This window comes from Camellia sinensis, chromosome 4 (genome assembly GCF_055761805.1).
Source record: "Camellia sinensis isolate YWXY chromosome 4, ASM5576180v1, whole genome shotgun sequence".
NCBI classification, from domain to species: Eukaryota; Viridiplantae; Streptophyta; class Magnoliopsida; order Ericales; family Theaceae; genus Camellia; species Camellia sinensis.
In genome coordinates, this window is record NC_138964.1 from 37,642,788 (window position 1) to 37,657,725 (window position 14,938).

General features: G+C 37.5%; 1 long non-coding RNA gene across 1 annotated transcript; it reads right to left on the reverse strand.

Annotated features, from left to right (window-relative positions):
* Positions 1 to 7,811: 7,811 nt before the first annotated feature.
* Positions 7,812 to 12,369, reverse strand: LOC145824566 (uncharacterized). Its single transcript, XR_014366342.1, has 2 exons — positions 12,105 to 12,369; positions 7,812 to 8,108 (listed from the first exon to the last, which is right to left on the reverse strand). It is a non-coding gene; the product is annotated as an uncharacterized LOC145824566 (long non-coding RNA).
* Positions 12,370 to 14,938: the final 2,569 nt, after the last annotated feature.

Genomic DNA, 14,938 nt, shown 5'->3' on the forward strand with positions numbered 1-14,938 from the left:
ACTCCCCATTTTTGTGTATACAGCACTTTCATTCCCCTTATGGGCTTTATCTTTCCGGATCCTCTCAGACGCTTCACTTCTTTCATGTTCTAGCTGCGTCAATGCAGTCTGCTATACAAAATTCCCTGTATCCAAAATGCCCAGATCCTGAGCAAAATTCTTGGTACCGGCGCTCTCCGGCGACATACTCTGATCTTCGGCCCTTCTAGCCACAACTGATATCCTTGCCCCTGTTGGGCCCCGTTCCAACTGAGTTTCGTCGACAACATCTGGTAGGTCATCAAGCCACCCGGTGACCTCTGTTGATCCCTCGAAATCAGACCAGTTGACTATCATGCCCACTGGATCTTGTTCATCGAAAAATCGGAAGTTAGCAAAATCCCCTTCCATGGCTGCCAAGTCCTTTGATCTCTGATCAAATCTATCCCCGTGTATCACACAAAGCTCTGCCTTTTCTAGCAATTCCACATTTGATCCATCCTGGCCTACCGACCAAATGTAGTCACTTGGACTGTATACCTTCTCAACAAAATCCCCAGATCCCTCAGATTCTGACTCAGCAATACCATTCTTCATTGAAATCTCCCATGTTCTGTCTTCGACAGTCACCACCATTGGTTCGGGTTGGGTTTTGGAGATGTCCAACATGCACAAGTCAATGCGGTCAGGAAGGAGCACCTCCGGCTTAGGTAGGTGGGAAAGGGTGATATATATGCTAGGATCGTAAGCCACGACCCCAGTCTGGATAAAATTGATTCTTTTGGGAGGTGGAGCTTGGTTGTGCGGTGGGAGAGGGTTTGTTGTAACATTGGGTTTCTTGGGAGGCAAAATCACCCCGTTATCGATGAGATCTTGAACCTCATGACGTAATCGGAAGCATTGGTCGGTGTCATGACCATGCTGCTGGTGAAATGCGCAATATTTGGCTGGGTTGTGGGTAGGAGGAAGTTTTTCCGGTAGTAGCCGCGACTCTAGGGGCTTCAAGTGCCCTTTTCTGATTAAAACCCCCAGAGCTTTGGACAGGGGCATATACAGTGGAGCGAAAGTTCTTTGGTTTTTGGGTGGGTATTTGGCTGTTTGTGTGTGGCTTCCGGACACACTAGAGAATGGCTTAGCTGCCATGGTTCTTGGAGGGGGGGTGGTAGTGACCATGCTCACTTCGGAGGCTCTTGTAGTTGTAGTGCCGCTCGGGCCTGCATTGTTGTTGCGATTGAAAGTTCTTCGGGGTTGCTCTCTGTCATTATCAATCAAGCCCTACTTCAAGGCATCCTCAATCTGTACTCCCATCTCATGCAGATCTAAAAAGGCAGGGAAGGGGAGCACGATCATTTTCTGCATCAGCTTAGGCTGGAGATTGCGCATAATCATCTTAATCTGATCTTTATCTGTGGGCCTTAGGGTCATCATCGAGGCCTTGGCCCTCCATCTGGTCACGAACTCTGAGAAGCTCTCCTTAGGATCCTGTCTTGTCGTCTCGAGGTCACGGGTCGTAATCTGGATTTGTGTGTTATACGAATATTGTGCAATGAAGGCCTCAACCATCTCATCCCAGTTTCTCTTGACGTAATCTTCTAATTGGCATACCATATGGCCGCCACACCCGACCGAACAAAGATAGCTTTTGTAGTCTAGTGAGGCCCATCGATCTTAAGATATCTGAAAATAACCTCAGGTGCACCATGGGGTCCCCAGACCCATCAAATCGGTCAATGTACAACATCTTGAACCGATCTGGCAGCGTCACAGCCACGTCAGTATACCCGTCCTCAATATCAGGGATGGTCTTGACTCCCTGGGATTTCTTAAACATCTTTTCCAGCTTGCTCAGCTTTAATGTTGTGGGGTCCACTTCGAACTCGAAGAGAGAATCTGGTGCATTGATACGCGTGGGTGCCTTGGATAGTTGCGGTAGAATCGGGGGCGGAGCTGGCCCCGTTGGGATGTCCGTATCTTCTTGGGCATTCTGGATATTTGTTGTCTCCTCAGGTATTGGGACTCTTGTTGGGGGAGGAACCTGGTGTGAAGCAGATGCCCCGGTTTGCTGCTGTAATTGGGTGATTAGCTCTGCCTGTTGGGCCATGACAACGGCTTGCTGTTTGGCGAATTCTGCTTAACGAACAGCGTCCTCTTGCATGGCTTTCATGCTTTCCTGGAGTTGGCGTACCATATCTTCCATCCCTGACATATTACCCTGATTTATCTGAACTGTCGGTGTATCTACCTCTGTAGTAAGTTCGGAAATCTCAGCCCGACTGTTCAAAGACCACTGATCTGGCAATCTTGGTACCGATACACTGCGTCTTCTCGACCTCCGTCTGATAACCGGGGGTAAGGAATAAAACACTGGTTATCCGTCGACCAAATCCTCAGATCGATTGAGTCGGCGACCTCTAGTCCAGAGTGCTTGGGGAATATCTACTGGGTCGGAAGTAATCGTGCTAAACTACCTAGTAAGAAGATAAATAAAGCAATAATAAGGAAATAAATTACCAGACAAACAGACAGCATAACAGCGTAAAATAAACACACAACACAATTCGGGCTCGAACGCCCCGGGAGAATGAGTCCCGTTCTGTTCTTTATGGGCTCACTACAGTTCGGGCTCTCATTGTCACGGTTCTTTATCTGAACCAAAGAGTCCAAATCCAACAAATCGTTTTGAAAAACAGATTTTTAGAAAAGAAATGCAAAACATGGACTGCTTTGCCAGATACAGAGTCGCCACCTAAATATTTTATTTTGGGAAATTTAGGAAACCCTGACTCGGTGCCAAAGGTCACGTGTCCGTCATCACCAAAGTTGCCTCGGCTCGGGAACTTGGGTACGATTGGGAAAGGTCAGCTATGAGCACCCCCTCTCGCCCGATCAAAGATCGGCCTCTACTAACCGTGATATCTTGTTTTGAAAGCATTATGTGTTCTTATTCCAGTTATTAGCCTAGAATTACTATGTTACGCGCACAGCAAACAAGTATAGACCAAATCGCCTAAATTGGAAAAAAACATTGCATGTTTGTTTAGAAAATGGTTTGCTACTCGCAAGTAGGCTAAAATGCAGGTTTTGCCACCCTCAAGTGAGATTTAGAAAAGATAGTTTTGCCATCATCTAGTGGGCTTAAAACTCACAGTTTTAATGCATTATTCCAATTTAGGTAATTCAACCTCCATCCACGGGCATTCAAGCAGTTATATCACATAAGCAAATAGTCTCATGGTAAGCATGCTGTCATGGCAACACTCACACGCGTACAAGGATGCTAAAGCATAAAAACTTACCGAGTACTCCGAGACAAAACAGAAACTAGTTAGTAATCATATGCATGATCGTAGTTCATGTTAAGATGGCTAATGCAACACTTGCAAAATGCAACTATGACAGGCTCGGCTAATCTATGATGACATGTGAGATGCTACAACTAACACGTATTCAATTTGGAATTGAAATGCAAATGCAGTTAGAATGATGCGTCGAGCCCGGTGCATGCAAAACGAATGAATGGATGCAAACATGCTATCATAATGTATGCTAATTGAAACATGCCCTAGACTAACCATCGAAAGCTAGTAAATAAAAGGGAAGAAAGACATGGGGTTGGGAGACATACACACACTCACGCACACTTATTACACAATTGCCCTCACTCGGAGGGTCTGAATAAATATTACACAACCAAATGAATACCGCTAAATTAATTATTACAGAATTCCTAACTAATTAATAAATTAAATATAGCAGGAAGGTGGCCGCTGCCCTGTCTCAGAATGTGTGAATGATGCATGCTTCACTCGTCTCGCCCGGAAACTCGCTGCCATAGCACTGTTGCCTCAGTTTTCACTGCCTTGCTCCTCTGAAAATTCTGAAAGTCTCCAGATCCCTTTTGAATCATCCTCTGAGTGCTCTGAGATGTCATCGGCCAGAATTAAAGTTCACCGGCTATGGTAATGGGATTATCGGCCAACTTTTGTACCACCGGCAAGCCACTGATGGTCGGTCGGCACTGTAGGTTGCCGGCCGGCCATTGCTTCCTGCAAAATCTTGCAGTTGACAGCAGCAGAGGGCAAGCAGTGTATGGCATGGAATTTTCAAGCAAATGTGAGCATGGCCACACTCACTATCATGTAATGGACTCAAGGGAGCATGGCCCTCGACCCTCGGGCCATAAATTGCGCATTTCAACGCATGATGGCCTAAGTGGTCAAGTTTGCCATTCAATGTAAAATGCATGCAACAAACAAATGAATGCCAATGCCCTATCATGTTGAGCTCAAGGGGGTCGGCGACCGAGGATTGAGACGTGTTTTGTCACTTCAAGTACAAACACTTCTCAATCCTCATACTTGGTTTAACACCCCAAACCAAGCAAAAATGTAATGCATGTATGCCATATACAATGCAAAGTGATGCAACTCATGCAAGGGAATATGAGCATGCTAAGCTAATGCAACATGACACTATCTAACCTTGCAAGCTAGACTAACGGAATATGGACATATCAAGCATACAACAAGACTATGTAGTGCCATTAACTAAACAACATGCAAACATGCAAAAATGATACAATGTAAGCATGCAACCAATGCAATGCAACATGCAAGCATGCAAAATATGCAAAGATGGACTTATACTGAAATGAGAGGACCTTAGCCCATCCCAAAACAGTGGCCTAAAGATGATGCAAAATGGGACAAATTATGCATGCAAGCATGTACACACCAAGATCCATCACCCAAGCATGGAAGGGGGCAACTCTAAGCACACATAAAGACAATATTACTTGGGCATTTAAACACTCATGTTAAACTCTGAAAAGCATGCAAAAGATGACACCAAAACATGCTAGGGAATGGATGTGAAAAAGGAAGCATTCAAGGCCACAAAAGAGAGTATTCTACTACAACCACCCTAACCACTCATGGCATGAATCATGCAACCAAAAATAGAGTTTTAATGCAACAAAACAAGTCCCAAAACCCACTGTTATGGCAGATCAAAGCCTCAAAGACATAGGCATGCGCAATGCTCTATTTCAAGGCACAAAAGGACACCTCCTCAAAGCATGAAAGGGGTGATGAATGCAAGCATACAAACATGGCTTATGGACTGAAACATAGTCCCTAATGATTCCAAATCATGAGAATAAGCTAGACCGTGCATGCTAGAAACCCACACACTCAAGGCTCACAAGCCAAACACATATAAACCGTACCAAACATGGCAAACATGGTCAAATCAGCACCCAACAGTCCTTGAGCATGGAAAAATAATGCTAAAACCTTCATGAAGTTAAGCTAGAACATGCAAGCATCATGGCCTAAATGCAAGGCACATTTCTAGGTAAAATGGGGGAATGCATGGCAAATACAATATGCATGTAAAGGGCCATAAATCCGACCAAAGACAGAGGCAACATATGACCCAACAACACCCAAAAACCTTTGAAATGAAGCCAAGAACAACTAATCATGCATGCTACCCTTATGAACCCAAAAGCAAAGACAAAAGAGAGACTAAGGGAGAGGGGTGTCCCTCCCCTATACAAGACTTCAAAACCCCTTCTTCACCACTGAAAATCCACTGGATTTCAGTGGTGAGAAGGCCAATACACCAAAGTAACCGAAGCTTAACAATGGAAGCACAAAAGGGGGCCAAACAAGGCCTTAGACGGGGAGGTCGACCCCCAACACCAAAACAACCTGAATGAAGTATCTTAGGCATGCAAATACAAGTCTTTTTTTAGTTATAGACAAAGTCTAAATCAGTAAGCAAGATAGGTTAAAGACTAGTGCAAGATTGGGGAAAATAAAGCAAAAAGTGTTGCCCTTGAAGAACACTTCAAGAACAGCAAGCTCAGCCTCTTCCTTATGGTCAAAACTACCTCAAAACTTCAAGAACAAACCCTCAAGACCTCCCAAGTCGAAGTATGGTGTAACGGTGTGTGTTTTAGTGCAAAAATAAGAAGAAAACACACCTTTAGGCTCTCAAACCCACACAAATGAAGAGAGAGAGAGAGATATAGAGAGAGAAAGTGTATATCAGATATATATATATATATATATATATGTGTGTTTTGCTCTGGTTTTTACTGAACCCCTGAAATGAGAGGTATGGAGCTCTAATATAGACCAACCAAAGTGTAAAGCTTCCAAGAGAAGCTAATTAAAAGGATCAAGGCTTCTTCAAGAAGCCAAGGCAAAGGGGATAAGGCTTTCTGAGGAAGCAGGGACAGGGTGCAAGCTTCTTGAGGAAGCTAAGACAAAGGGTCAAGCTTCCGCAAGAAGCTAGACCAAAAGGGTGGAAAAGGGGCAAAACAGCCACACTCGTGCATGGGGAGGAGGGTCCGTGCATTCCAGCTGGCATAGCTGGCATGCATCATGCCTAAAAAAGGCAAAACGGTGGTACCGGCCAGAAAAGGAGGTCATCGACCAAACAGGTGGTCGGCCGGCCACACAAAATGTCGACCGGCCAATGGACTATTTCACCAATGGTCGGTAGCCTCAAAACACAGCCGGTGGTCTCAGGTCATGGCCGGTGGGTATCAGAGGTAGCTAGCAAGCCACTCTCTACCCTCGGGTACAAAAACAGACAAGTCCTTGGTATAAAACCAAGCACAGAACAAGCAAGTCGAGAGATCCTGAGGCAAGGCACGTAGCCAAGACCTCCGGGAACTCAAAACAAACACGAACATGGATGATCACCGAGTGTTCAAGCGGTGACGTCCAAGTCTTGAGGACGGTCAAAAATAGGGTGTCTACACTATGTATTGCTAATCACAACCATTTTGGAGTAAGGAAAGGCTTTTGGGTTGGTTTTCTTTTCTGTGTGATTTTAGCACATGGTGGGCAAAAGGAATAACCTTTACCTATCATAACGGAACTGCAAAGTGTAAAATAATAGAAGTTTCCAATTTCAAAGATAGACAATAAGACTAATGAGGAAGTATGCAACAATTAGACAGGGTGGAATAATGGTTTCAAACCTTACAAAATGAATAGTTTGGATCGTTGAGACAAGTCAAGATGAGCCCACAGTAGGCATTCCAATATTCAAAAGGAGCTGTTCTCAATTATAAAATTGAAGGTATCTGATGCATATTATGAATTTATGTTACTTTAATGGTCCTAGCACTACAAGAAATTACACTTTTGACGACTAAATTTTTAGTCCCCAAAAGTAAGGTTTTTTGTCACCAAAATATTTTCCCGACTAAATATTTTGGTCGTTGGATTTAGAGCGAAAAGATTGTCGAGAAAGGTACTAAAAAATATTTAGTCACCAGAAGTCCGATAAATGGCGACTTATATTTTTAGTCGTCAAAAATAATATTTTTGTCGCCAAAAATCTTATTTTCCGCTACTAAAACTTTAGTTGCCAAAACTTGAAGTATCTACGGCGACCAAAGTTTTAGTCGCTAAAGGTTTTTTATTTTTTCATCTTATTTTTTTTATTTTATTTTTTTAGCTACTAAACTCTTATTTTTTTTTTTTTTTTATTTTTTTTAGCTACTAAACTTTTATTTTAGCTACTAAATATTTAGCAGCCAAAAGTTTCTCCATTTTATTTTTATTTTTAGCAACTAAATATTTAGTAGTCAAAAGCTTTTTTTCCATTTTATTTTTATTTTTAGCTAATAACTATTTAGTCACTAAAAATATTTACTTCATATTTTGCTACTAATTGTTTAGTCGCCAAAAACATGATTTTATTTTATTTTTTAATTAATTTGTCCACAATATGTATCTATTCCATGCAACTTGTATCATATATATAAATAAAACAATACGTATATTATCAATCATTCTGGATTTTGCATGTATTTCACTTCCAACCATCCAAAAAAGAATAATTTTTAATGTTAAATGTTAAATGTCATACAAATTAAGTATATTCCAACCTAAAATAATAATATTATTCCATATAAAACAGAGAATAATACCGAAACATGTCCTTCGTACACAAATATATTCACTACCATGCCAAATATATTCCCTAAAGAAGATATCTTTATTGTTGTAAAGTGAGTTGATAATGATGTCCATAAGCAGAGACACCTCACCCTGAAATTCAAACTTCTTCGCTTTATTGTGGAGTGATCTCTTTGACAAGTTTCCCTGAACCATATAATTACAAAACACATTAGAAGCAGAAAAATATAAAAAAAAAAAAAAAAAGAAGAAGAAGAAAGGAGAAGAAAAATGAAGAGATGGAGACAGAGAAAGGGGAAGGTAAAAAATTAGAAAACTCCAGTTCTCAAAGGAAAAATCTCCATACCTTCCAACAACAAATTTGGCATTTGAAATATAAGCAAGGGTCACTTTCAATGATCAGAGACACTGAGAAATAAAGGTAGTTCACATACCATACCAAAATACACAAAAGGAAAATACCAAAACTTCTTAAATTATGTCGTATCATCAATTGATACACTAGTTAATACACTAATTGGTATATATAACATTATTTAAGGGAGAAAATAAGAGAAGAACATATGGACCTACTACCCAACCATTTTTTAAACAATTATGAAGTATATTAGTTATAGGATTTTCTATCTATGTGATAAAATAAAAAAATAATTTATTTTATTTTTTGTGTATTAATCTGTGTTGGTCCATTATAGGATTTCCTCAATAAATGTGTGTTTGGATTATTCATTCTCAAAGGTGTCTGAAAGAAAGACTCCAATTAATAAGTACATATAGTTCTTTTAAAATTGTTTCTTGGTTGTAAGAAAATAAAAATACACATACGCATCTCATGTTAGTTCCATTAAAGCATTGTTCTAGAAAGCTAATAATAATTGCGTAGAAAGGATTTTTTTTATTTTTATTTATAGTTTTCTTAAGAAACAATACTAATGACTTATATTTCAAGAGGAGGCTTGGCCTAATGCAAGCAATGCCTCACTATTTAGATAAATCTATACAAGGTATTTCCATGAAGAAACCAGTAAAAAATTCTAGAGGTTTTTTCTCCAAACTAAGCAATCTATCTATGACTAACACATGCATAATACATGCGTGCTTATGCTGAAATCTACACTATGAATAAATATGTAAAACACATTTCAAATGATATGACTTTATGTAAAACACATTTCAAATTCTTTGTTTACCCATCATTTTGTCCGCAATGAAATAAAAAAAAAAAAAAAAATAGCAATGCAGCTTTTATAGAGTCGAACAAAAAGTCCAAATAATCTAGGTGGTCAAGTAGGAGTGAGATTTGATGATTTTTCTTTTTAACTTGCTTTATGTATGATTTTTCTTCTTCAATATTCTTAAAATAGAAAATAGTTGCATCATTGTGGAAAAAATCATTCAACATATGAATTAAAATTGGATTATTAACATTTACCGTTACTTTGATCCTTATATAAAATAACATCTAATTATAAACTATATTAATTTAAAAAGTGTTGTCAGATTGTGCATTTGTGCATAACTGCTTCAGAAGAGCTCATTGACATAACCACTATGAATTAAAATCAACAGTAAGCAAATTAAAATGTTAGATGGATTCCTATAATGTCAAAGTTAAAGAAATTAAAAAAAGAATTGTTAGGTCCCTATGTTGTCAAATCCGGAGACAAAACATTGTGTTGATTCAAATGTAATTTTTTGTGTTTTTGTTCTGTCCGCTCGAGCGGATCCTTGTGAGCTCGAGCGTAGATTAGCAGGTCTCAGTATTTTGTCAGGGCAAGCAAAAAATACTGGTGGGTGTGATTTTACGCTCGAGCGGATTCTCCTACGCTCGAGCGCATCTCAGTTTGTTCGCACGCAGTTTTTGGTCAGTCCGCTCGAGCGGGCTGTGTTGAGCTCGAGCGGAGATCGCGGATCCAGATTCCTATTTAAAGCTGTTAAGGGTGTTTTTTTGAAGGAGTTTTTCCTAGATCTGATCTACAAGCACTAGGGTTGTGTTTAAAGTTTTTTTTGGCGATTTTTCATAGTTTTCCTTGATGTTCTTGAGAGAGTTCTGAACTTATGCATTGAGATTCATACATCAAGGAGGTTGCTTCTTAAGTTTCAAGTAAGTTCTCTTCGGTGGATTCCGAAGATTAAAGCGTAGAATCCAAAAGGCGTTTGATTCTACGCAGTCGTTAATTCGACAAGTGAAGTTGTGGTGTAGAATCAACTTCAGGATCAATTCCGTGACGAAGGTGTGGTGAAAGAGTTACAGAAGATTTAGAGACAAATTGACTGGGTTGGGTAATTTGTATGGTATCTTTGTAATCTTTTCGTTCTTCAGTAGTGGATTGATAGTGGCGGTTCGCCCGTGGTTTTTTATTACAATTGAAGATTCTTCAATTGTGATTTTTTCCACGTAAAAAATCGTTTGTGTCGATTTATTGTTTATTCTCGAAAACAAATAAACTAAAATCACTCTCGTAAGTGTTTGATGATTTTAGGTTAAGTGTTTTGAATTAATTGGGATTTGGAATAAGTTAATCTTTATCTAATCACAAATCACGTAGGATTTTCAAGAATAAAATCAACACATGAAATAATTAGAGGAATGAGATACAATCCTAATAGAACTACATAGGAGTGAAGAAGTGAAGAGGAGAGGGAATTAAGCTAATCTATGCAAGTCCATTTTGCTTCGTGAGAGAGAAGATGGAGTGGTGTTTGTCTTTGTTGATAGAAAAGAGAGATCCCTTGTCTTTGTTGAATGAATGGATGCAATTACCATGCCCTCCTAAATTCGTATTTCTCCCAAAATGAAAGAAAAGATAGGCAATCTATCTTTTTAGAGTTATCGACCAAATAAACCATAATGATTGGAACAAAATGACAACCAACACCAATTAAAACTACTTCGCTAGCACATATACATAGAACCGCATATCTTGAAATAGGCAAAATATGGATTAACTAAGAATTAAAATAAAAAAATAGCTTAAAGTTTAATTTAAAATTTTAGTTAAAATAGTCTAAATGTTGTCCTGAGTCTGACTAAACCTAAAAAACAAAAAATATAATTCAATAAATAATGGACTAAAACAACTAAAATTTTATTAACAAACCAGAGTGAAAATGCAATTTATATGTGCAATTAGTATTGATGTCTAACAAATAACATACCCTTTGAAGCCTGTTGATAGAATAATTGGATTCACTTAGACAATACAACAAACAATTCACTTACATGTTGAAGACAAGGCCATTTTCAAGCAAAGAAAGTTCTCATTCGAAGTAGGGGAGGATTTTGCCAAAGTATGAGTCACTATACTACTGACCCTAACACATTGCCTTCGTATTGAACCTCTCATCCTAAAATCGATATAATGCAATTTGAAAAGCTACAATATGAAATACTTGAAAGAAAACATTGAAAAGTTGAAGAAATAAAAAAATAAAAAAAAAACACATAAAAAGGCTACATATTTGATTTGTAGTTTTGTAGGCATCACTAATTCCTTCAATTGGAATAGCTACTATTATAACTTGGTTTATGGTGTCAATATCAATCCCCAAGGAAAATACCAAAAAACACCATATAAAATTAACAAAAGCAGAAGTGAATAGAAATGGAAAAAACGTTTGAATTGGAAAGATAATTGTTAAAACCATAGGAATTCACAAACTTCAAAAGAAAACAAAATAAAAAATGTGGCTAAAAAATAAAAAAAGGATTCACAAAAATAAAAAGAAATATAGCTTTTAGCTCAAATATGACATGCTCTGAACTTGACCCCTACCAAAAAAAAAAAAAAAAGCCTAAAATTGAGAGTTCCACCTCGTGCAAATAATTTTAAAAAAAATAAAAACCAACAAAAATCCAAAACAAATCCTGCCATTTGAAGAACTGGAAGTCTAATTACTTTAGCAAAATCATCAAAAGAGGGCAGGAGAAGAGAAGAGCACACCTTACAAAAAATAATGGCGCAATCTTGAAGTCGAGAAAACAGAAGTCGGTAAAAGAAAAATCTAAAAGACCGATGTACAGTCATAGTTCTTCTATGTTGAGCTAAAAGAGAAACATCAACTACTTCAATATCAGATTCTCTCAAATTAAAAAAGCATGGAGTTACAAAGAATCAAATTATTAAATTAAAAAAGGAAAACCGATCTCAGCCTAGAATTGGCGAATTATAACGAAAGTACCTCGTGCGATTCCGTTGGTGAAGTTGTCGGAAGAGTTCATCTTCAACGGAGATCTTTCTTGTACCCTATCTTCAGTCGGGATCCTGAAGCCATGGTAATGCAGATCTTCGGTCGAGATCTTTCTTGGACCTCATCTTCCGTGGGTTTTGATTCGAAATCGATGTGGTAATGGGGATCTCACTGTCGTCTAGGTCATCATCCCTGCCAAAGAGAGGAAGAGTGTAAAATGACAGAGACATGCGCTGCTCTTTCTACAAAGGCAGTGGCCATGCACCAAGGATCCTCTAGAGTGAAATTTTCTTAAAGTTTCCTAGAGTACTACATTGTGTGGTTGAGATTTACTGGCAAGTCACATCAGAAAAATTGATGTGACTTGACAGTAAATCTCAACCACACAATGTAACACTCTAGGAAACTTTAGGGAAAAATCACTCTAGAGGATCCTTGCTCTGATGAACAGTTTAATAGGACAAGCAAAGTTGAGCCATTAAATTACAACATAGTCCAAAATAATAAGTACTAAGAAAATCAATACGTGAGATGGATTGGAAAATTCAACAAATGAAAGGGGCAAAAGGGGAAACTGAAAAAGAAAGCCACAAATGTTGTAGCACAATGAACTCCCTTTTATATCCATTAACAAATAAAATATTTAGTCGCCAATTAATTTTATACATCCCCCTAAAATTTAAAATATTTTTTTTGTGAGAATTCGAATATAAAAATTAAGTAAATAATTAAATAATAATAATAATAATATTATAATCTCAAATATTTTGATGGTGAATTCTAAATTACAAATTAAATATTTGGAGGGTCTTTCAATTAATTTTAAAACCTAAAATAAATTTATGGTGAAAGTCTTCAATTTAAAGGCAAGATTTATTATTTAAAAAATAAACAAATAAATAAATAAAATAAAATTAAGGGTCAAATTAGTAAGCATATTTTGATCTAATAGTAGTTCTATTTTATTTAAATTTATGGAGAGATAAAATAAAATAAAATAAAACAAAGGACATTTTTGTCTAAAGTCATTTATGTTATGTATAACAAAGAAAAGAAAAGAAAAACCCTGGGTTCCTAATACATTCTATAGCAGCAGCCATAGCAGCCACGGGGAGAAAGAAGTTCAGAGAAAAGAAGAAGAAAAAAAAAAGGGGTTTGCAAACAAGGAATAACTTTTGGGTGTGTGGTAGGTCTCTATCTTTCTTCTTCTCTTTGTTTTTGCTCTTTATCCTTCTTCTATTATTATTTAGATCATTGATGGAGAGGTTGTAGGTTTATGTATTTTGTATATATATATATATATATATATTGTTAAGAAATTTCAGGAGTTAAATTATGTATAAAGAATGGGTATTATTCTTAGTTCACAAATTCTGCGCATAATCACGAACTTTAAAAATCAAGAAATCATATCAAACGAGTGAATTTTAAACTAAAATTTTTATAGTAGATCAATTACATATTGGATTGCATATCTGAATTTTTTCATAATTTTGGGAAGTCAAAATCCATATAAATTGAGGTATTCAAATCTGTCCAAGAAACCATTCCAAAACAGTAAATTCGGGAGTGTTGTTCTCTTTGGGTATAAGTCCAAAAATTATCAAATTAGTGTCATTAGAACCGGTTACGAGTCTAGTTTCGTACGTTTTTGGCCTTGCATTGATTGCTCGTGTATATTAAGAGAACCGTCAATTTCTTTAAAGTGCTGTAGAAAACAACCTGTTTGGATATAATAAATTGTAGATAATTATTTTGATAAGAAAATCAAGTGAAACCAATTGGGTTTGAAACTTAGGATACATTAAATCATATCTGGAGGTTATTGGAATTTTTCGAATAGCGTGGAGTGGGTTTTGTAATTTTCAAAGTTAGCGAATAGGTTGGGAAGACTTGTTTGAAATTCTGTTTTATCTTAAAGTCACAATTAATTAAGTTTTGACCGGAACCCATGTCTTGGGTGATTTTAAACCTTGAAGAACATGAACTTAGCTAATATTTAAGAGTAATGGTGAGTTGGGTTGAGCCGTGTTAGTGTGCTTTAGTTGAGGTTACTTAGTTCTTATTTTCTAGTATTTTTAAATTAGTTGTGACGTGTAGTTTTTTTATACTTGGTTCCGGGCACTAGTTGGACTTTTACACTCTATTCGAGGGTTATATTATTTCATTTTCGGGTGAGTAGTTTCATGCTACATATTTTTATAAATGTTCCCCTACCCTGAACTGTTGGAAAATTAAATTGTTGTTTCATGATTAAACTGTTTTGATAAATTATTATATTATCAATTGAATCAAATTATTTCTGAAACATGTGTGAACTTGGCATACTGTAAACTATTTGTTTTGGTCTCATGTTTATGATGATGAACTACCATGTTTTGCGAAACTGATGTGTATTGATTATTGGGACCATGTGTGTATTTAGTCTAGGGAAATTATTCCACTGTGTGTGGTGACTCTAGCCACTAGGGAACAGATCCGGGTTTGGCCGTGATGACTCTAGTGCTCAACGATTGTAAGAAAAAGACCTTTAAAAATAACTAGGTGACCTTCAATCGGATCGTCTTTGAGAAAAGGCCCAGCTGCCACCCTGAGGATGACTCTTAGTTCGGTATTGGATCTAACGAGGCTTATAGCCTGAGAAATGTGTGGTATATTATTTGTTTTTATTGGTATCCAGAAAATTATTGGTGTTCATGTTATAATCCGTTTTAAGTGGAAAATGTCGTTTATCATGTTCTTGCGAGACATGAGTATTTTAAGTGTTGAATTGTGGAACCTTCTTTTTGAAACAGATTGTATTTACCAAACTGTATGCCAATGTA